This window comes from Pinus tabuliformis, chromosome 8, assembly GCF_031772625.1.
Source record: "Pinus tabuliformis cultivar Carrire ecotype Pingquan chromosome 8, CPIR1, whole genome shotgun sequence".
In the NCBI taxonomy this organism is placed as follows: Eukaryota; Viridiplantae; Streptophyta; class Pinopsida; order Pinales; family Pinaceae; genus Pinus; species Pinus tabuliformis.
This window is the reverse complement of record NC_142294.1, coordinates 1,792,507,719-1,792,530,228: the sequence shown is the minus strand read 5'-3', so window position 1 is coordinate 1,792,530,228 and position 22,510 is coordinate 1,792,507,719.

Here is a 22,510-nt window from a genome sequence, read left to right as displayed (position 1 = left end):
TCCCTCTTCCACCCCAAAAATAAATAAGTGCCTATGCACAATCCTCTTTAAAAAATACAAAGGTGAAAGAAGAGAAAGGCTTCTTGCGCAGAGAGGTGAAGCATGCAACTCCACCGGGGTACTGACCAGGCTCGCTGGCAGTGGAGAAATGTGTGTGTTCCTGCGTGACTCTGCCGAGGTATTGTCTAGGCCTACACGCAGTAGAGAAAAACTAGAGATAAAAACTTATACTCTGAAAATATTCAACTCGAGAAATAAACTACCCTTCCCGAATTCGAAACACTGTGATCAAGCTGAACTTTTGATTGTGTTTGACTGAGTTGGTAAAAGGTGAACCATGTATGTCCATGGGGTAAGTGGGGAAACTAGAGCAACCCACACAATGATTCAATAATCCCACAAAAATACCAAGGCCCTGTGCTATCAATGAACCAAAACATAGAAGCTGGAGTTATACCAGTGTGTCACCAAGTATTGTAGCGGCTACAACCACCCTCCAAAATTTTGGCCTACACCCAATTTTGGAGCCTCCCTTGAGAGTTTCACTTGATGGTTGTGCACACTCGAGTTCACTCTGTGAGCTCATGCGAGTCTTCACATCCACCTTGCTTGATCATTTCACCCAAGTTTTGCATGTTGATGTCAAAGTCATGCTTTCGACCATGTTCCAACTATACTCAAAGTCTTCGTTTTGTGTGTACTTGTTGCGTTTGCTATGAGAGCATCTGTTGCACTCACACACGGAGTCAAATTCACTGTTGTGCAAGCATCATCACGATCGATCAATGATCAACAAAAAGTTTCGCGGTTGTCGCTTACACATTCAATCAGTCATGTTGAGTATGTGTGTCTGGATGGTTTGAGTCATCTCATCGTCAAGTCATGTAAGTGTGCGTTTGCAAGATCACATATGCATCTTTCACTCGTTCACACACTTAGTTTATTTGTTGAAGTTATGACGACTAGATTCCCCTTTGAAAGTCAGACCATCACCCTGCTATTGACTCGATCGACTGTCGCCCAGAATAGTGCAGAAGCACCAAGCTAGTTGATCAAAGGATTTGACCTCGTAGACACCTCGGGACTCATTCCCCTCAAAATTTTCACAGAGGCTGCAGTCCTTTACCACTCCGCTGGCTAGGAAAATTGTGTAGACAGTCTGGATAGATACCCAGTGCCCATCCTTACCTCCCTCAAAAGATTGCGTAGTTTTTCTAGCCAGTCCTCCCGAAAGTCGACCGACTTCTCATCCAAAAAATTACATATTTTTCATGATTAGGCCCTCTGCTGCCCAGCAGTACGCTTAGCTTAGAAATTACATAGAGATGATCAATAAGACGACCTCCCAGCCTCAATGCAATTTCTATCCCCAACAGCTCCAAGCAACAGACTGCCAATTACCTCTAGGAATTGCGCAGTTTTTGCTGCCAAGCTCCCAACAGCTGACTTCCTGTTCCCCTTGGGAATTACGCAATTTATGCTGCCAGTGACCAAGCAGCCAAATGCCAGTTCCCTCTAGGAATTGCATAGTTTTGGCTACCAGGCTCCCAGCCAGTTTCTCCAAACAATTGCGCAATTTCTTCTTGTTGATCCTCCATGCAACCCGACCTATTCCTCTAGAACATTGCACAAATTTTGTTGGCAATCCCTTGCTACCTGCTCGTTCAGGAAAATACCAGATGTTGCGGATAGTCACTGTCAACTTGGATTGCCCATCTTCAACACCTAGTGACTCTTGTGCAGTTTTCAACAGCAGTTCCTAGAGCCATCATCCCGCCTCGCAACCTTGCTGCCTCTCCCGGTCACCTACATATGAAATGATCATGTGTCATGGTAGACTAGGAGGTTATTGGATTTGATGTTGTCTTGTCATGAGTGACTACAGGTACAGGTACACCAACAAACATGGCCAACAAACATGGCGTAAAGACGAATGGGATGAATGAAGGGAGCACATGCAAAAGGATAGGTTCACCAACAGACGAACGAACGATGCATGTGAAAAGGTGTGCTCGTGAATGGATGATCATGCAAAGATGTGTTCGTGGACGGACGGATGAGAAAACATGCAAGGTGTGCTCACGAATGGACAAACATGAACCTTTCGCGAAGAGATGAGCCTGTCAAGCCTTCTAACATACAATAAAGGAGCAATGTGCCAAAGAAACATCAAGCGAACCAACGACCATCGAAGAGTCTGCGCACTTTGCCATGCGGAGGTGAAGGTATGACACAACATGAAGACATCCATCACCAAACAACACTGCAGCTCGACATGCACTCCAACAATGGCACGAATGGACTAGCACTGTCATGTCGAGTCATGTCATCAGTCATGTTGTCCACATCTCCACTGTGGGCCATGTTGTCAAATCAATGTAATGTAACATGGAAGTCCAAGAGACCCACTTGTTGTACAAAGAGTCATGTAAAGTCAAAAGGTCATGGAAGTCAAATAGTCATGAGGGTATTCGAACAACCACAAGGGCCATTTCATCCTTGGCTATAAATAGCCCCTCATTTGTACATGAAAGGGACTTTTTGACCTCAACTCTTCCCACATAGCCAAGAGAGTCTATTATCTTTTCTTTGACGAGTAAGCAGTGGCTCCAACACCCCCCACATGGGGTTAGTGATGTATGGTGTAATGATGTGTCTTGGAACTTTTACTTAATTCAGAAGCCTGTTAACAGGCCAACACATTTTCACACATGTATTGTATATGTTGTAAGACTAATATTTAAAACTTGAACTAATTCACTTGTTGTAATACACATATGTTAATGAAAATGTGTTGTATATGCTATTAACACTGTCTCGCCCGTGTAGACTACTCTCTCGGACATCAGATAGACCTTTCACATGGAACTTGCTATAACAACCATTGTACTCGCGTGGACTAATCTACTGAGTGTTATACGTGTTATCTTCCCTTGTGTGTTGTGACTGTCGCATCCGTGTGGACTGTTCTGCCGGAAGTTATGCATGTCCTGTTGTGTTGTGTGTTCCTAACAGAGTTGGGACTTCTCCCAACCGACTTGGGACTCACTCCCACCCTCTCCCTCTACAGTGAAAGAACCATTGACACAAGTGACACTTACACTCACCAGACACACAAACCTCACTTCTCGGAAGACAAAGCAGACCACTCTCTTGTGCTGACAAGTAAGAGTTGAGGAAAATATTTAAGATAATGGCAACTAGGCCATCATACAGGATGGAAATCCTACACCAAACGACATGAGGTCTAGTTGGGACTTCATATCGGGGAGATTCCCTGATGTTGGCGGGTCCAACACTACCAACACACTGATGCCCATGTAGTAGGATGAAAGATCCCTAAGGAAACACAGAATGAAGAAGGAAACATGGCATGAAGGAAGGTCTGATATGGGATGAAAGATCACTTTTTGATGATGACATGAATGACTCATGGATGGTCTGTGCCCTATAAATAAGTCCCAATAATCAAGAATCCTAGAAAATGAAAAGTTCTTGAGATGACAAGAAGGAGTTCTTCAATAAGCTTATTGTCCCTCCACATGAGGAGTTGCTGTAGGTCTCTAATTAAGAGAGAGCCTGGAAATAAGTTTCTTACTTGGTAGAAACTTGGAAGCAAAATTCCTAAGCTAAGAGGGAACTTAGGTACATTCCTTTTGTAGGAATGAGTTACGAGGTTCTATTTATAAAAAAGCATAGGGTGACCCTTTGTTGGGCATGGAATCCCCCCACAACATGTTTTGGGGCTCAAAGCCCAAGTTTTGGTCAAATGTATTGTAAGACTCCACGAATTGTAGGTGCGGAGTGTGAAGTATAGGTTGAGTCATAGGGTTGTCCACCCTAAGTATTGTAAAGTAATGTAATGTCATGTCGGCCTACCCATGGTCTGCAGACCATGGGATTGTATAAATAGAGTGAGGCTCTAAGTTGTAAAGAGAGCATATTGGAGAGATAGATGAATATGCATGGTTCGAGCATAGAGTAAGAGTCTAAGTGTATTGGGTCGTAGTAGTAGGAAGAGGCTTTGTAGCTGAGTGCGCAGAGGCCTAGTAGAGTCCGCAGCTGAGTGCGCGGACCCCTGCAGCTGAGTGCGCAGGGTGGTGTCGAGTCTGTAATCTTGAACGAAGAATAATAAAGAGAAGTTGATTCCAATTTCTGTGCATCTTCTTGTGTATTGCCTTCTTTACATTTATACTGTTTTGTTTATCGTGCGCACTTATATGATTGTTGGATATGCTATTAATTATCACTAGTCTTACACAAATAAGTTGAGTAATCGGGTAATAACAAATTAAATAGCAGGGAACTTGGGTATAATATGGGTCATGCCCTGAGTAGGGCTGTGTGGAAGCAACATCATAGGTTGTGAGGGACTAACAGGTGTGCATAGCGACGTGCACGTAGGGTCAAACCACGGACCTCTAGAAGCTCATCAGACATCCCCAGGGTGTGGAAACCTGGTTCTAGCACCCTCCCATACTACTTCGGGTGAGACCTAAGTCCACGCTCTATGGACTGTTGCTGAAAGGGCTAGTGGTACTAAGATTTGCTTGGCTAAATCACCTCTGAACCTGGGTCAGGCCCATACAAGCCAACAAATGGTTCCGTTCCTGGGACCAGGATTTGCTTAAGGGATGTCTGATGTCGTGCCATTGGAATCCAACAAAAAAAGAAATTGAAGAGTGGTTGAACAATAAGTTTCACGAGTTCGCGGCGCAGGAAAACATAAATTCACGAGTATCTAAGGAACAATGGCTGGAGCACTACTTGTATACAGAAATCCATGAAATTTTCTTTGCATCCTTTCCTTCTGAGTTGTATGAGTGGATCGCGAAGATAATAGACAGTGAGGGAAGGTGTAGGCTCGACAAACCAATCGTGTGGACTCCGGAATTAGTGTGCAGACTAGAAGCGTTAGGAGATAATATCGCGCGAGTTGTGGACCATTGGCTCCACTGAATTATAGGAGGATTTATCACTGAGTTCGTGGTAGACATGACCGTCAGCTACAATGAGACAAAGCGACGTTTCCTCAAGGGATCGCGAGGTAAGTATATTAAAGCTTTGAACACTTGGATTAATATGCTATTGTGTGAAAAGCGGGTTATGAAAATAAATTAATGTTTGGGACTACGTGAAGTGGGAAGATCTACAGAAGTGGATGTAGTGAAGAATTGGAAACTAGTCCCTTAATTTCCCCTCGCGGAAAGTGAGGAAGAGATCTCGAAAGTTTCTTCGAGAAGCGCGGTTAGTCTGATAAGGCAGCGCATTCTGTGTTTACCACCTCCACCTACACCACCACCCATCTCACCCACCTCACCTCCATCTCCACCCACCCCACCTCTACCACCACCACAGTTTAGTATGGCGAGTGCGATCAAACTACCAGTGTTTAGTGGAGTAGGGAATGAAGATCCGGACCAATTCTGGTTCGTGGTAAGAGCAGTATGGGAAGCACAAGGCATCACGGATGACAATATTAGGAAGGCTACATTGGTGAGCGCATTGTAGGATCATGCATTAACATGGTACATCAAGCATTCTAATGAACATCCGAACGCAGGAATCGCAAAAATCTAGGCCGCGTTGAACAAGGAGTTTAGCAGGCCAAAGTCGGAAACACAATCAATCATCGGGTTTAAGGAGATCATGATGCTCCCGGGCAAGACCCCCTAGGATTTGGACCAAAGACTAAAGGGTATGATTCGCGAAGCCAACATGATATTAATGTAGGGACAACACCATGCATGGTTTGTAGCATCACTGACACCGCACCTAAGGACGACGCTGTCACAACAAAAACTTTCCACCCAGGCCTCGACCAGAGGCGCACGAGGAGGTATGGTGCATAAAATGCAAAGGCTAGGGGCATGACAAGGACCATTGTCCAGTGTTCACGGACTACTTGGCAGGAGGAGGGCCGATGCCGTTAAGACCTAAGGCACAGGCAGGGCTGAGCGTGGCTCCTGCATTATGGTGCATGATCTATCAGATAGGAGGAAAACACACTATAGATAATTGTCATCTATTGCAGAAATATACGTAGACGTCCCAACAATTGTTTTGTAGCTTATGCAAGTCAGTAGGCCATGATGAGCTGATCTGAAAATCTCTCGTGAATGATATCAGTTAATTAATGAAGGTATTACAGACTCATGTGCTGGGGTGCGTCTATGTTATTTTAGGCAATGGATTGATAATATTGCGAAATACACAGACACTTGAAACAGTAAGAGAAACACAATAAGTAAACAAAGAACACAACAAATTTAATAAGGAGTTCACCCAATCCTCCTGGGCTATGTCGCCTGGTCCTACCTTCAGTGGTGGCCCTTTTATTGTGTCTTAAAGTAGAGATTTTACAATAAGGAGCTCAATTTGAGTCTCACTTAACAGATGATGATCAATAAGGTGGTACTTGGATTCCCCAAGTCTCTAGAGTACACAGACTCCCCCTTACTGGATCTCGACCTCAACTGGTCTCAATGGTATGAGCCCAATTTGGTACTCAATACCGGACAGGTATACACAGAGGAGTTGCCTGAACCTCTTGAGCCCTCTCTAGAGTTCACAGACTCTCGGATTCTCTTTGTCTCTGTCTGCTCGATGCTGCCTTTGCTCTGTAGGTTAGCTCGGCTTCTCTGTTCTCTGCAATTCGCTTCTTTCTCTACTTATGTTTTTCCTACTCTTTGTCTGTTCATGGCTTAAAGCCAATCTGCTCCCTGACTGTTCGTTTCCTCTTCCCGGCTCTGTGGATCGCTTGCCTTTGTCCACTAGAATTCCCTGCTCTATGTCATCATCACTATGTAATGCTGCACAGAGAGGTGGCCACTTGTCACCTTACGGATTGAGTGTCAATTTTCTTTTCAACGGTCGTTATTTTTGTTACTCTAGGATTTGCCCGTGAAATTGATCCTTCTACCAGCTCATTAGTCATGCCAGACCTCAAATCTTTATGTGCCTCAGTCTATTTTCCCATCAAATCTAGTCATCCATCGGGTCCATTGATCTGAAGCCTCCAGATCCTACGGTCTCCATCTATATTGCACGGGTAAGTTGCTCGACCGTTACTCACGTGATGTAAGCGGTTTTCTCTCTCATCTGCTGGACACGCGTCGCCCAGTGTATGGCATCACGCTGAACTCAGCCAAACCCACTTATCGCTCTAAGTGCACGCAATATCCTGCTGGTTTTGGACGCGGGATTGTTGAAGCCCCAAAAATCGGGTCTACAACAAGGGGTTACCCACCCGGTCCGGACCTTGGTTAGTAGCTCCTTTTCCGTTTGGTATAGTGGGTCTGACTAGGGATATGGGACCAGTTTTCCAATATATGTGTGTGTGTGTGTGTGTTGAGAATTGATATTTCTTTCCTAATGATTCCTAAGTAAAATGCTTTTTATTCTAAATCTAATCTAACAACATGCAATTGTATTCTAATAAACAGAAATATCTAATTCTAAACTAACCCAGGATGTAATCTTTCCGTTATGCGATCTAAAATGATTTCAAACAACAATTGGTAATAAAGATCATTCAACTGATATGAGAAAATAATTCAATAAAGATAAACCATTTCATATAAAAATTTAGACGAAATAGTTGTGAAAAACATATCGCATAATAAGCTACTCATATACTAAGCATAAATAAATAGCTATCACCGTACAAAAGTGCCAAATGATAACTCAAGCATTTAAGCATTCATATATAAATAACTGAACATGAATATCACCATAACACATAAGCAGAAACAGTTAAGAGATAAAAGTACCATTTATAACTAGTTCTACTCATGAGCTCCAGCAATAATGATCTATCTCTTCTTAATCCAACATCCACTAAGAGTACAAAAGTGCAACATCAGTAGTAGATATTAAATGCAGATATCAATAAATCCTATTCCATTCATTCATCAAAACCTCCTCGGAGGGTGCAAAAGTGCATGTTCTGAGGACAAGTTTTTGATAAATTTTTAGACCCTTCTCTAAATGCATGAGAAGGGTTTAAATACTACTAACTAATTCTAAAAATAATTTATTACAAAAATGTAGGATGCGGTTTAAATGACCGTCCTCATTTCAGGCAAAAATAAAGCAAAATTAAAACTAAAACTGAATCTAAAACTAAAACTAATAACTAACTATCTATGTATCTGTTCCTTGAAGTCGCAAGTGTTCAGCATTTGCTTGAGGAGAGTTGGCTGGCCGACTTCTGACTTTAGTTGTCCTGTGAAAACGGAATCAGTAAGAGCTGGCACCATCTTCTCAACAGAATTGATGATACATTTGAGAGTCATGCACTGGCTGTGTGGTTTTACCAAGTACGCCCAGTAAGAATCCCAATTCAACTTGGTTAACCTTTGAATTGACTCTGCCCTTTCTTGAGCCTTCTGTCTCTAGCTTGTTTGTAGATGCTGTACATTTGGTAGATATTTACATATTTTTTGAAGATAAATACCACTGGTTTTGAGTTCTAGTTTTACCTTCCGTCTTTAGCACTTTTTTCCTACAAATTTCTGAGCTTATAGGCGACTGAGCAATTTGAAGCTTTCCATCTCGAGGGGTTTTGCCTAGCCATCGGAAACTGCCTCCGTTTCATGATCCAGGCTTCCCTGATGCGATTTTAGCCTCTTGTTCGCTTTTTGTTAGAGGATAAATTTTATGGAAAGAACGACTTATACGTTCTTGGTTCTGATTTTTGAATTGTCTGTTTGTGATATCAGCACTATCTAGTATCCATTTAACCATGTCCGTGTACGAGAGAATTTTGGGCCTCGCCGCTATCCTGTGCAAGAATGAACATGCTAGATCTATAATAGATGCCTCAAAAGACCCGTGTGAGCCTGCTGTAGCCGTAACCTCCATTGCCTTGGGATCTTCTTCCTCAAGTAAACTATACATGCCTTCCCAAGTAGTAATATTGGCATCTTTGTTACAGGTGGTGTCTGTGTACAAGGGAGTCATCTCTTTATCTTCAGAATTGGGAGCTTTACCCTTCTTTCCCATAATATCTTGAACTATGCTTTGTATGCTTCTCTGCTCTTCGCTCTTGCAGTTTAAAAATAAGGTGAGAACGATTATAAGAAAAAGGTGACGGGAAAGCTTTAAATGCAGAAAACATATAAAATATACCACCTTACGTGAGCTGGCTCCTTGATAAGATCAAAACCATATTTTATTAATGATTGCCAACTAACTCATTAATTAACATAAATGTGCATAACTGGGCCTCGGTTTATGAAAAAAACTTTCTCGAACAACGGGCCTTGCAGATCTGTGATAAGGCAATTTTTCGATTTACTTTGCAATATCACAGATCGCAATATCGCAGATCGCAATATTGCAAATCGCAAATTGCAATATCGCAATTACGTTGTGTGTGGTAATCATCTATCAATGTGTTTTCTGCAAAATGCGATTCGCGAGATGTGCCATCGCATATCGGTGGTTTAAGGCATTTCAGCGTAAGTGATGTTTGAGGCATGCAATGTGATGAAGGTCTTCTGATGTGTGATTTCGCATCGCAATTTCGCATTTTTAGAATTCCACTTGTAGGAAGGCATCCATTACCCTTTTTGCGATGCGACGCATTTTAAGGAGTGATTTTATTCTAACTTATCATAAAACTTAAGTCTTTTTAGATTTTTTGAGGGTATTCTCCTAAGTTTATGATAGTAAGTTTTATTGAAAAAGGAAATACAAGCATTAATTGATTTTTTAAATTTTTGAATAAGGGTCCCCACTTATTTAGTGTTAGTGATAAAACTAAATAAGAAGGGGGGTTGTTGCTGGCCACAACGAGGACCCACCTTCTGACGTTTTCCACACGGTTTCCTATTTTCCCTCGTGACCAAGCACTTGGGGCTTTCCTTCTCTGAGGGTTTGCACTAATTGCGTATCAAAAACTGCCTCTGTTTCTGGATCTGGGCTTCTGATTGCCAATTTGCATCCATGCATGGTCTCCATGGGCCAATGGTCAACGTGCTTTGACCGAGGGTCCTCGTTGTTCCATGCAGGCCACAATTTCCATTGTCTAGAGGTCATTTCTGATACTTGTTATTCATAAGATTTGATCTGACATAATTTTGAAACAGTCATGAGAAATGTTTAAGGATCCAATTCGGATCACGACCTTCCCACTGAAAAAGCTTTTGGACCACCAAAAGTCGGTTTTCAAGCATTGACTAAGTGAGGATATAACTCTCTCACTTGTCCAATATCTATCCATTTTTCACTGCTTGGCTTTGAACCCTTGAGTCCAATCTTGAGGTACTCAACATCTCCCCTATGCGTCATCCTCACCTTCCTGTCCAGAACCGTGTCTTCCTGCAATTCATTGAGATATTCAGGTAACAGATCATCAATAGAAGGCAATTGACTTTGCTCTTTGGGATCTTCAATTAATGAAGGTTAAAATAGTCTCAAGCTGTTTACATTAAAGACTGAGTAGATGTGCATGTAAGCTGGTAAATCAAGGCGAAAATCATTCTCACAAATTTTCTCATGTATCTTGAAAGGTCCATACCTTATTGGCTTTAGCTTTTTACCTTCACCTTGCATTTGGTCTTTGCTGATATACAGCCAGACTTGATCACCAACTTGGAAACTATGCTCCATCCGATGCTTGTCATGCCTTGCCTTGTATTTGGCTTGGCTCCTTTCCAGATGTTCTTGTACTGCCTTGTGAATCTCTTGGATTTGTTCAATGAACTTGGTTGCCTTGTCCACATCAATGTGTCCATCAACTGCTATGTCTTTACCAAAGACAATATCCAAGGAAGACCTTGGTGTGAAACCAAAATAGGTCTCAAAAGGAGATCTCTGTGTAGAAGAATGTTTTGCTCGGTTGTAAGCATGCTGCACATAACACAAATGTTCATCCCAAAGTTTTGGATGCTTGCTGCAATAGCCTCTGAGCAACTGGATTACTGTCCTGTTAACTACTTCTGTCTGGCCATATGTCTGTGGATGAAAAGCTGTGCTTTTCTTCAGTTTGGTGTCCATTAGTTCCCACAAACTCGACCAAAACTTCCCAACAAATCGGGTGTCTCGATCAGATACAATCGAAGTGGGTAATCCAAAATGAACCCATACATGCTGAAAGAACAACTTTGCAGTTTGTTCAGCTGTAATCTGTGTCAGGCCAGGCAGTAACTCTCCAAAGGCAGAAAAACTGATTGGTGTATTATTCCATAGGTAACTCATTGTTATATACAATAGGGAGTGATTGTTCAGTTCATCTCCCGATGACTGTTCACCTTCCCAATTTATTTATTTACATAAAATTCCCAATCATGAAGATTAGGTGTCAACATTCCCCCCCTTAATCTGAAGGGATGTTGGTGAGTCCAAGCATCATTCTGAATCGTTCAAGCTTTTCCTTTCCAAGTGCTTTGGTGAAGATGTCTGCAATTTGCTCATTTGTGGAACAATGACAGAGATGGATTGTTTTGGCCTCAACATGATGTCGAATCAGATGATATTTAGTATTGATATGCTTTGTTCGATCATGGAACTTTGGGTTCTTGGCCAGTTTTATTGCAGAGGTGTTATCAATCATGAGTGGAGTTGATTATACTTGTTTTACCTGCAAATCTTCAAGAATTTTCTTGAGCCACACAATTTCTTTCGTTGCTTCAGCTGCTGCCACGTATTCTGCTTCTGTTGTGGAATCTGCTGGAACTGATTGTTTGCGTGATCTCCAGGAGATAGCTCCTGATCCAAGACTCATAGCATATCCTGAGGTAGATACCCCAGTTTCTTTGTGTCCATCGAAGTCTGAATCAGAGTATCCAATCAAGCTGAAGTCGTCCACCTGTGTATACTTGATTCCAAGGTCTTGAGTTCCCTTCAAGTACCTTAGAACTCTTTTTGCAGCAGACCAATGTCCCTCACAAGGGTTTTGCATGAACCTGGAGAGGATTCCAACAGTAAATGAAATGTCTGGTCTGGTAGTAGTGAGGTAGATGAGACTTCCTACAAGCTGTCTATACTTTGTTGCATCCTCAAATTCCTTTCCTTCAATAGATGTGAGTTTTAAGTTTTGTTCCATTGGAGTAGAAAGAGGATTGCACTCTGTCATGCCAAATCTGTTTAACAAATCTCCAATGTATTTCTTTTGAGAAAGAAATATGGATTTTGGATGTTGGATTACTTCAATGCCAAGATAGTAATGAACATAGCCCAAATCAGTCATTTCAAAACTTTTCCCCAATTCCTTCTTTATGGATGCAAGGTAGCTTTCATTGTTCCCTGTCATTAAAAGATCATCTACATATACCACAAGATACACAACTGTTTTGCCAACTTTCTTGACAAATAAAGTTGCATCATCAAGATCAAAATGATTGAAGTTGAGTTTCAGAAGATGCTCAGTCAGTTTTTCATACCAGGCTCGCGGTGCTTGTTTGAGGCCATACAAGGATTTCACAAGTTTGCATACTTTATGTTCATGTCCTTTCACAGCAAATCCTTCAGGCTGGGACATAAAAACATTCTCTTTTAGATCTCCATTCAAGAAGGCAGTTTTTACATCCATTTGATGGACTTTCCAACCGTTCTGAGCTACTAGTGCAAAGAGTGTCCGGATGGCGGCCCATTTTGCTGTGGGGGAAAAAGTTTCCTCATAATCAACCCCTTCCTTCTATGCAAAACCTTTTGCCACAAGCCTAGCTTTGTGCTTGTCAAGTGAGCCATCAGCTTTGTACTTGTTCTTGTAGACCCACTTGCAGCCAATTGGTTTGGTTCCAAATGGAGGATCAACCAGCTTCCAAGTGCCATTCTTTATGAGAGCATCATACTCCTTTTGCATCGCTTCTTTCCATTCATCATGAGAAGCAACTTCTTTGAAGGAAGTTGGTTCAAAATCTGTAGAGAAGTTCAATTCACAATCATAAGTAACATCCATATCAATAGGTGAATTAGAGTCATCTACATCACCTCCATTTTGTCGATTTGAATTTCTGGTTCCTGTTTTTCCAATTTCATCAGGATGAACACTTTCAAGTGTCTTTGTCAGCCATTTTGGGGGACCTTTCTGAGATGGTCCAGGCTGCTCTGTTGATTGAGTTGGGACTGAATCAAGATTGAGTCTCCCAATTCTATCAATTACATCACTTAAAGCATCATCCGTTGTTGGAGTTTCATGCAGGGGAGATTGTTCTTCAGAAGAAGATTCCACATGTTGATCTAGTATAGGAATCCCCCCTTCAAGATGTGGAATCTGATTATCAAATTCTTGAAATGATTTCGTTTTTGCGAATCTATCCAAGCAATCAAATTGCCGCTCAACAACATTGTCAGATTTGGATGATTCAAGAAAAATGACATCTCTAGATATAATAAGCTTTTTATTTACTTCATCATAGAGGCGGTCTGCTTTAGAGGTGTTTGAATACCCCAGGAAGATACACTTACGACTTCTAGCACCAAGTTTATTTCTATGTACCTTTGGTATCAAAGCATAACAGGTGGAACCAAAGATCCTGAGATGTTTTACCGAAGGAACATGTCCATACCACAATTCATAAGGAGTCTTGTTTCTTATAGCATTAGATGGACATCTATTCTTTATATATGCAACACATAGAACAGCATCAGCCCAAAACATTATCTTTACATTTTTGAAGAAAAGCATGGATCGTACCATATTCAAGATTGTTCTATTCATTCTTTCAGCTACACCATTCTGTTGGGGATTATAAGGCACAGTTGTTTGATGTTTGATCCCATGTTGGCGAAGATAGTGTTCAAATTCATTTGATGTATATTCTTTTCCATTATCAGTGCAAATGGACCCAATATGAGATTGTGCATCATTTTCAATCCATTTATGAAAATTCTTGAATGTTTGAAAAGCATCAGATTTGTTCTTCAATAAATAAACCCAACACATTCTGGTGTAATCATCAATAAATGTCATGATATATTTATTTCCATTTGCAGAAGGAACAGGCATTGGACCACATAAATCTGAATGAATGAGTTCAAGCTTCCTATGTGCTCTTGAATGTGAATCATGAAAAGACTGTTTGCTCTGATTTCCTAGAATGCAAGCATCACATTGCTTATGTTTCCTAGGAATTGTAGGCAAACCAGCAACACCATTTTTCTTCAATAAGCAGAGACTGTCATAGTTTAAATGTCCAAATCTAGCATGCCATAATAAACTTGATGGAAGTGTACCTTCTTCACGATGAGAAATATATGAGAAATGTTGTGCATGAGCAGAGGTTCCTTGCAGTTTTAGAAGTCTTTCTTCTTCTATTCCCCTCATGACAAGTGAGTGGTCAGATGCTTTTCTTACCTCAAGCTTGCCATCAAACATATGAATGGAGTGACCTTGCTAGCGGATGTGGACCAAGGACAACAAGTTTCTCTTGAGCTGTGGGAGATATAGAACATGATCCAGAAGAAAGTCTGGAAGACCAGGCAGTTTAAGCCTGATTGTGCCAAGCCCTGATGGTTTGATTTTTGGACTGATCTGCAAAGTATACTGCTCCATCAACATTGTCAGTGAAATCTTCAAAAAAATCTTTTCTATGAGTCATGTGACAGGTTGCTTCTGAATCAAGGAACCAATCATTTTTCGAAGAAGCAAGTGAAGCATTAAACAAATCTTCATTTACTCCAATGTTACATTGTGCCTCAATATAGTGAGCGGATTCAGATGCTTTACCTTTGTCTGTATCATCAGTTTTACCTTTCTGCTGGTTTCTTTTCTGCTCAATTTTGTCCCATGGTAGCTTGCATGTAGAAGCATCATGTGATCCATTTCGTTTGCAGCGAATGCAATGCAGATCTGCCTTTTCTCCTTGAGAATGTCTGCCCCCCCTGCCTCTGAAGTATCTTCCTCTTCCTCTTCGTCCACCTCTTCCTCTTGTAGAATCTTGAGTAGGATGCTTTTCTTTATGAGCAAGGCACACAGTCTCTTCAGAAGATTCAGGAGCTGTCTTCTTTCCAAAGGCTTTTTCTCTTTCAGCAAACTTTTTCACAAGAGAGTCAAAGGTTATATCTTTAAGATTTCCATTTGCTTGTAAAGACTCAAGATAATTGGAGTAGGTAGGATAGAGTGCCTTGAGAAAAGCAATAAGAGGGATATCCAGCTCAACCTTAGTGGATTTAATATCATGCATTATAGACTTTACTTCATATGCAAGAGCAAGAGGATCATTATTTTTCAGTTCAAGAGTGAAGAGTTTAATCATGAGCTGAACAACTTCAAGTGCAGAATGTGAGTCATAGAGTCCTTTTAGCTTTTGTAAAGCTTCAAAGGTAGTTGAATATGATGAAATATGGCGACTTACTTCTTCATTTACAGATGCTGCGATTAATGCATAGGCTTTGCTGTTCTTGTTTTCCCAAATGACGAGCTCTTTGTCTGATGTAGGCTGCACTGGGTCATTGTCTCCTTCTCTGACACACACTCCTTTCCACAACTCATTGAAGATGAGGGTGTGTTTTATGATCCGGGACCATTCAGGATAGTTCTCCTTGCCAGTGAGAACTATTCCTACCATAGAGATGATTGAATGCATTATGTAAAAAAAATACTTCTGCTGATAAAAAAACTTTTGCTGATAAAAAGAACTTCTGCTGATAAAAAACTTTCGCTAATAAAAAAACTTCCTGCTGATATACAATGAAGTTGTACTCAAAAGGGCAACTCTGCTGATTTCAAATTCTTTATGCACTCTGTTTTTTTTTTTTTTAAATGTCTCCAAAATTTATAAAATATCCTCCCCTTTCATTTTCTTTTAAACAAGAAAACCATTCAATATATATATATATATACCACAGACTTGGACAATATATATATATATATACACCCACAATGCTCAGCGTTAATACCCACAGTCCCCGGATGCACTAAGCTTTAATACACATTCAATACTTGAATATAGTGAGCGGATTCAGCTTTAATTCAAAAGGGTTACTAATGCAAACACATTCACACATCAAAATGATAATACCACTTGCCCGTCTGCACTCAAACGTTAATACGACTGCGCATTAATATTCAAGCGTTAATGCAAACGCACAGTAGTTCTCTTTCTTGGCTCCATTCGTCTTCATGTTAATGTTCAAATTTGGTGACAACGAAATTCGAAAAACGGAATGTAGTGCCAAAAAAAACTGATAAAACTTGCCGTTAAAAAAGCTATCCCTGCTTGAATCCTACAAAAACATATGTTTGTTACCCATCTGCAGGAGTTTATGCAAATTTTATGAGATGCTGTGTATTCTGGACCTTAGCATACAGTGTTTTGTGGCCGACTCTAACATATCAGAAGGAATAGATTACATTCCCATGAAAAAAAGAGTTAGCATTCAGAGCGACAGTAGTGCAGCTTTAATGCACTGCGCAGTGGTATCTCCGTTCACTGTTTTCACTTCAAGGCATACATCATTCCAAATCTCCATTCACTGTTTTAACTTCAAGGCATACATACGCCCATCACAATGCATACTGGTCAAACACCTTCACGTAGAATGCAACACGGTGGACGCTCAACGTAGCTCTCAATTGATAGCTGGAGGCAGAGCAGCGCTCAGGACAGAGTAATCAGGTGAATGCAATGCAATGGAGGCAGAGCATTTCAGGACAGAGGCAGTGGCAGAGATAAGGGAGTTACAATTATTTTTAGAACTGGCTCTGATACCATGTCAGGCCAGGCAGTAACTCTCCAAAGGCAGAAAAACTGATTGGTGTATTATTCCACAGGTAACTCATTGTTATATACAATAGGGAGTGATTGTTCAGTTCATCTCCCGATGATTGTTCACCTTCCCAATTTATTTATTTACATAAAATTCCCAATCATGAAGATTAGGTGTCAACAATCTCTTTATTACAAGGTATCAAAATACACATTTTGCTGAACCTATCCACAACAACATATAAATAGTCATGACCTTTCCTAGATTTACGCAGTGCTCCAAAAAATTCCATGGAAACACTTTCCCAAGGATGAGAAGGAACTGGCAATGGAGTGTACAAGCCTAGTTTTCTATTGCTGGGCTTGCTTTTAGCACACATGGTACACCCTCTTGCATATTTAGAAACTGTCTCATTTATTTTTGGCCAATAACAAAATCTTTGCAGCTGTGTAACCTTTTTACTTACACCAAAGTGACCTGATATTAGAAAAGTGTGTGCTTCCCGAATTATCTTTACTCTTTCAGTTTGTGGAATGCATAGCTTCTCACAATGATACAAGAGTTGGTCCTTAATGTGATAATCCAATTCTCTTACTCATTTGCCTTGACTTAAAGTTGCATATACATCTTTGAAATCTATATCTTGAGCATATTGTTCAATGTAGCTCTCATGCAGTGCTGAATTATGCTTAAGTATAGTGGATGCATTTATAATAGGTCTAGACAACATATCTGCAACTTTATTGTGTATGCCCTTTTTATATTTGATGACTAAATGAAACTGTTGTAGAAAACCCATCCACCTATGGTGTCTTGATTGCTGCAACTTAGTTTGGGAGTGTAGATATTGAAGTGGTTGATGATCAGTATGTATAATTGTCTCTTTGCCCATTAAGTAATGTTTCCACTTTTTCACACTCTGTACTAATGCATACAATTCTTTATCATATGTTGGATAGTTAACTACTGCAGAATTAAATGTCTCAGAATGATAACATATGGGTTTACCATGCTGCATCAACACTGCTCCCATGGCATAGTCACTGGCATATGTTTGGATCTCAAATGGTGTTATATACCTAGGGGGGATAATATGGGGTACAAAGGGAGGTACCCAAGGTAATAATAATGGGATGGGCCATAGTAATAAATAAGGTGGTTAACCCATATCATGTAAGGGACCACAAGTAGTTAGTAATAATGTAATGGGCCCATGGTATTAGTTCGATGGTATGAGGGAACCATGGTAATGATCCATGGTATTGTATGTATGAGGCCTATATAGAGGCTAGAGACTCCACATGGAGAGATGTCAAGGAATATTGTATGAACATGCATATGGCTTGTGGAGTGTTCTCCTTCCTTAAGGAGTGAATGTATGGTGTTGCCCTACCTTAAGGGTTTGATATCAATAAAGTGAATCATTTCTATCTATGCTCAGATCTTGTTATTCTTGGGTTTATTTCTATTCTCATATATTTTCTGGGTTAGATCTATAACAAGTGGTATCAGAGCACTTTCTTGGGAAAACAGTGGAGAATTTTTATTTTATTTTATTTTTTGCAGGATTTCTGGGGCGGTGAGTTTTCAGATCAGATATGTACGTTTTGGGGAAAAATATGCAAAATATAATTGTATATCTGGATTCTTTGTGAAAAAATACCCGATTTCAAAAAAAAATCGGCCGAATCGGAGTCCGGATGAAGGAGATATCACTGATTTAAAAATTAGTGGTGTTGCAGACAATTTTTCAGGGCAGCGAGTTTGCGGCACAGATCTGGACGCCTTGGTGCAAGATCTGCAAAATATAATTCCAGATCTGAATTCTTTATGAAAAAATACCCAATTTAAAAAAAAAAATCAGTCGAATCGGAGTCCGGATGTGGGAGATATCGCTGATTTAAAATCAACTCTTTTTTCAGAATTTTTGGTGACAGCGGGAGAGTTGCAGCGCAGATCTGAAATTCCAATGCCTGGATCGGGATTTCTATCACATGGGCAGATGCAGAATGGTTGTTCCACTTCCAAAAACAAATCATAATAGGGATTCTGAGCAATATTGACTAAATTGTGACAATTTAAATTTTCGCCAATTTTTTTGTGATGGCGGGCCTAGATCAGAGTTTGAGGGACTTGTATAAATTTGATGGCTCTCATCCAGCCAAATGGCTAGCACAAATGGAGAAATATTTCAAATTGGATTATGTCTATGATGATGAGACTCAGCTGAGTATGGGAACAATGTACTTGGACAATGAAAGACAACAATGGTGGCAAGGGCAACAACGTTGCTATGGAAGGCCCTTGACTTGGGACACATTCAAAAAAGCTCTTATGGACCACTTTGACCGTAAATCTAATCTTGTGGATAAGCTTACACAGACAGACACACAACATAGCAAAGATTTTATTTTTACAGGAAAGAAGGAAACCAAGAAACCTAAAGGGTTATTTTCTGCTGGTATCTCCTTATTGTAGGTTCATGGATTGATTCAGAAGGAGAAGATCATTGTGTCTATAAATCTTAGCTGCAAGCATAATTTTATCAATGTTAATTTGGCAAAAAAATTGCAAGTTTCAGCCAAACACATTGAAAATACACAAGTTGATGATGACGACGTTCAAGTGTATAAGGATTTGAAGATTTCTATGGATAAGTATGTGTTGCATGGTGATTTTTATACTTCAGAAATGGATAATATGGATGTTGTTTTGGGATATCCTTGGATGGAATCTATGAGTACTATCAATATTAATGTGCAAAAGAAATTCCTGAAGCTCTGGTATAAAAAGAAGAAAGTTACATTACAGGATATTTCCATCAATAAACAGGTAGAGTACATGGAGGCTGAAGCAGAAGATGTTCCAGGGACTGACATATCAGATGATGAGCCAGTGATGATCGACAATCAAACACAAACAGAGGCTGAAGAAAAAAAGGTTACAGGTGCTGATACATCAGATAAGGGCTTAGTGGTTGAAGTAATATTGAAAGATAAGACACCACAGCAAGCACCACAACATGCAACAGATAACAGTCAGGCTCCGGTAAGGGGTGAATTCAAGAAAAAGACACCATGGGTTAAAACTTCAACATATTATCCCCCACATCACCCCGCAAGACAACAACGAAGAAGATGGCAACCAATTAGCCACAAGGACAATGACCCCCACATGACAGATAGAGAGGAGCGAAGATCCACCTACTACACATCAACACAGAAGAGTTGCTACAGTCAACTTCCATCTCAAGTGAGCGAGGCACCAACAAGATCGAGGGTTCACCTTTCTCTTGGATGGCTAGATGCACGTGCATGGTACCAGTGGACTACTCTTTTGAGTAGATCTTATTATTTGTGTTCTTCCCATGTTTAGGGGATGAAACATGCTAAGGGGGGTGGAATGTTATATACCTAGGGGGGATAATATGGGGTACAAAGGGAGGTACCCAAGGTAATAATAATGGGATGGACCATAGTGATAAATAAGGTGGTTAACCCATATCATGTAAGGGACCACAAGTAGTTAGTAATAATGTAATGGGTATGGTTTCTTGTGAGGTGTAGTCAATAATCCCAACTTCTTTACAATTGCTTCAGAAATTAAATTTACTTGTGAGCCACTATCAAACAAAGTATCAATCTTTTGATCTTTGGAAACAACTCGAATATGGAAAAGCTCATGTCTTTTTCTCTCATTTTCTTCATCATTAATAGATTGTGCAGAATTACTAGTAGATTCTTTAGAATTTTTACCTCTTATACGTGTGGCTGCCATGGTTGTTTCATCTCCTGAGTTTGACCCCAAATCTTTTTGAATAGCTGCAACAGTCTTCTTCTTCTTTCCCTCAAACTTCTTAGGTCTTAGCTCTGGATGTAGAATCCAACAGTGCTCATCATCATGCCCATCCTTTTTACAGTGAGTGCATGAAGACTTTGTCTTTTGTGCAGTATTGGCCTTCCTTTCTTTCCATTTCTATTTTCTTTTCTCCTTATTCTTGCTTGCAATGGGTTTGGATGATCCCCCAACTTCTGGGTTCCCATTCTTTCCTCTAGCTTCTAGATGCGTAGCTTGAACAGATACCTCATCTATACTAGTGGGATTAAACATGAGGATAGTGTGCCTCATGTAGCTATGTAGACCCCCTATGTATTTCAGCAGAGTCTCAGGTGAGTCTAATGAAATTCCTAGAATCAAAGCTCTCTTCCTAAATTCTTGAGTGTAACCCTGTACACTTTGCCCTTTCAATTGGCGAAGAGTTTGCCAGCTCATCATGGCTTGCTGCATGTAAGCTAGTGGATAGAACTGTTTTTTGATTGCAGAAACAAATTCACTCTAGATAGAAAGAATCTTACCATGTTTCTTCATGTCAGCTTATGTCCTGCCTTTCCACCATACCAAGGCAGTGCCTCCAAGGTGTAGGCTGGCTAGCTGAATCTTACTCTTGTCTGAGTCGATACTCTGCACTCTGCAATAAACATCAATTTGTCTGATCCAATTATCCAACTTCTTTGCATTCAACTCTCCATCATATATTGGTAAATCAAATTTAACATCTAATTTAATCAAAGATGCCTTCTTTTTATGTTTAGGGCTATTAGGAGGTGTGAGAAAACTTTCTTCTTTCCCTTTGCCTTTTGAGTGGTCATGGAGGAGAGATTCTTCTTCTCTTTTATCTTGTTTGGAGCCTGATGAATCCTCATCTTTATGTTTCCTAAAGTCCCTATACATTTCCTCTACCATGGACCTCATGGCCAGGAAACTATCAATGAATTGAGGGTCTGGCCCCAAGGGACTTTCCACTGACATTTTCTTCTAAGGATAGATTCTTCCAATCTCTGGGTTAGTTTTGACCAACTCTTCTTCTCCTAATTTAAGCTTTGATCTAGTTAGAATTCAATAGAAAAATCCAGCACAAGCTTGTCTAACCTTACACAACCTAGGAGCTCTAATATCACTTGATCTTAAAATCACTCGTGAATGATATCAGTTAATTAATGAAGGTATTACAGACTCATGTGTTGGGGTGTGTCTATGTTATTTTAGGCAACGGATTGATAAGATTGCGAAATACACAGACACTTGAAACAGTAAGAGAAACACAATAAGAAAACACATAAGACAACAAATTTAATAAGGAGTTCACCCAATCCTCCTGGGCTACGTCTCCTGGTCCTGCCTTCAGTGGTGGCCTTTTTATTGTGTCTTAAAGCAGAGATTTTACAATAAGGAGCTCAATTTGAGTCTCACTTAACAAATGATGATCAGTAGGGTGGTACTTGGATTCCCCAAGCCTCTAGAGTACACAGACTCCCCTTTACTGGATCTCAACCTCAACTGGTCTCAATGGTATGAGCCCAATTTGGTACTCAATACCGGACAGGTATACACAGAGGAGTTGCCTGAACCTCTCAAGCCCTCTCTGGAGTTCACAGACTCTCGGACTCTCTCTGTCTCTGTCTGCTCGATGCTGCCTTTGCTCTCCAGGTTAGCTCAGCTTCTCTGTTCTCTGCAATTCGCTTCTTTCTCTACTTCTATTTTTCTTGCTCTTTGTCTATTTGTGGCTTAAAGGCAATTTTCTCCCTGACTATTCATTTCCTCTTCCCAGCTCTCTAGATCGCCTGCCTTTGTCCGCTAGAATTCCCTGCTTTGCGTCATCATCGCTGTGTAATTCTGCACAGAGAGGTGGCCACTTGTCGCCTTACGGACTAAGTGTCAGTTTTCTTTTGAACAGTCATTATTTCTGATACTCCAGGATTTGCTCGCGAAACTGATGCTTTTGCTAGCTCATCAGTCATGCCTGACCTCAAATCTTTATGTGCCTCAATATATTTTCCTGTCGAATCTAGTC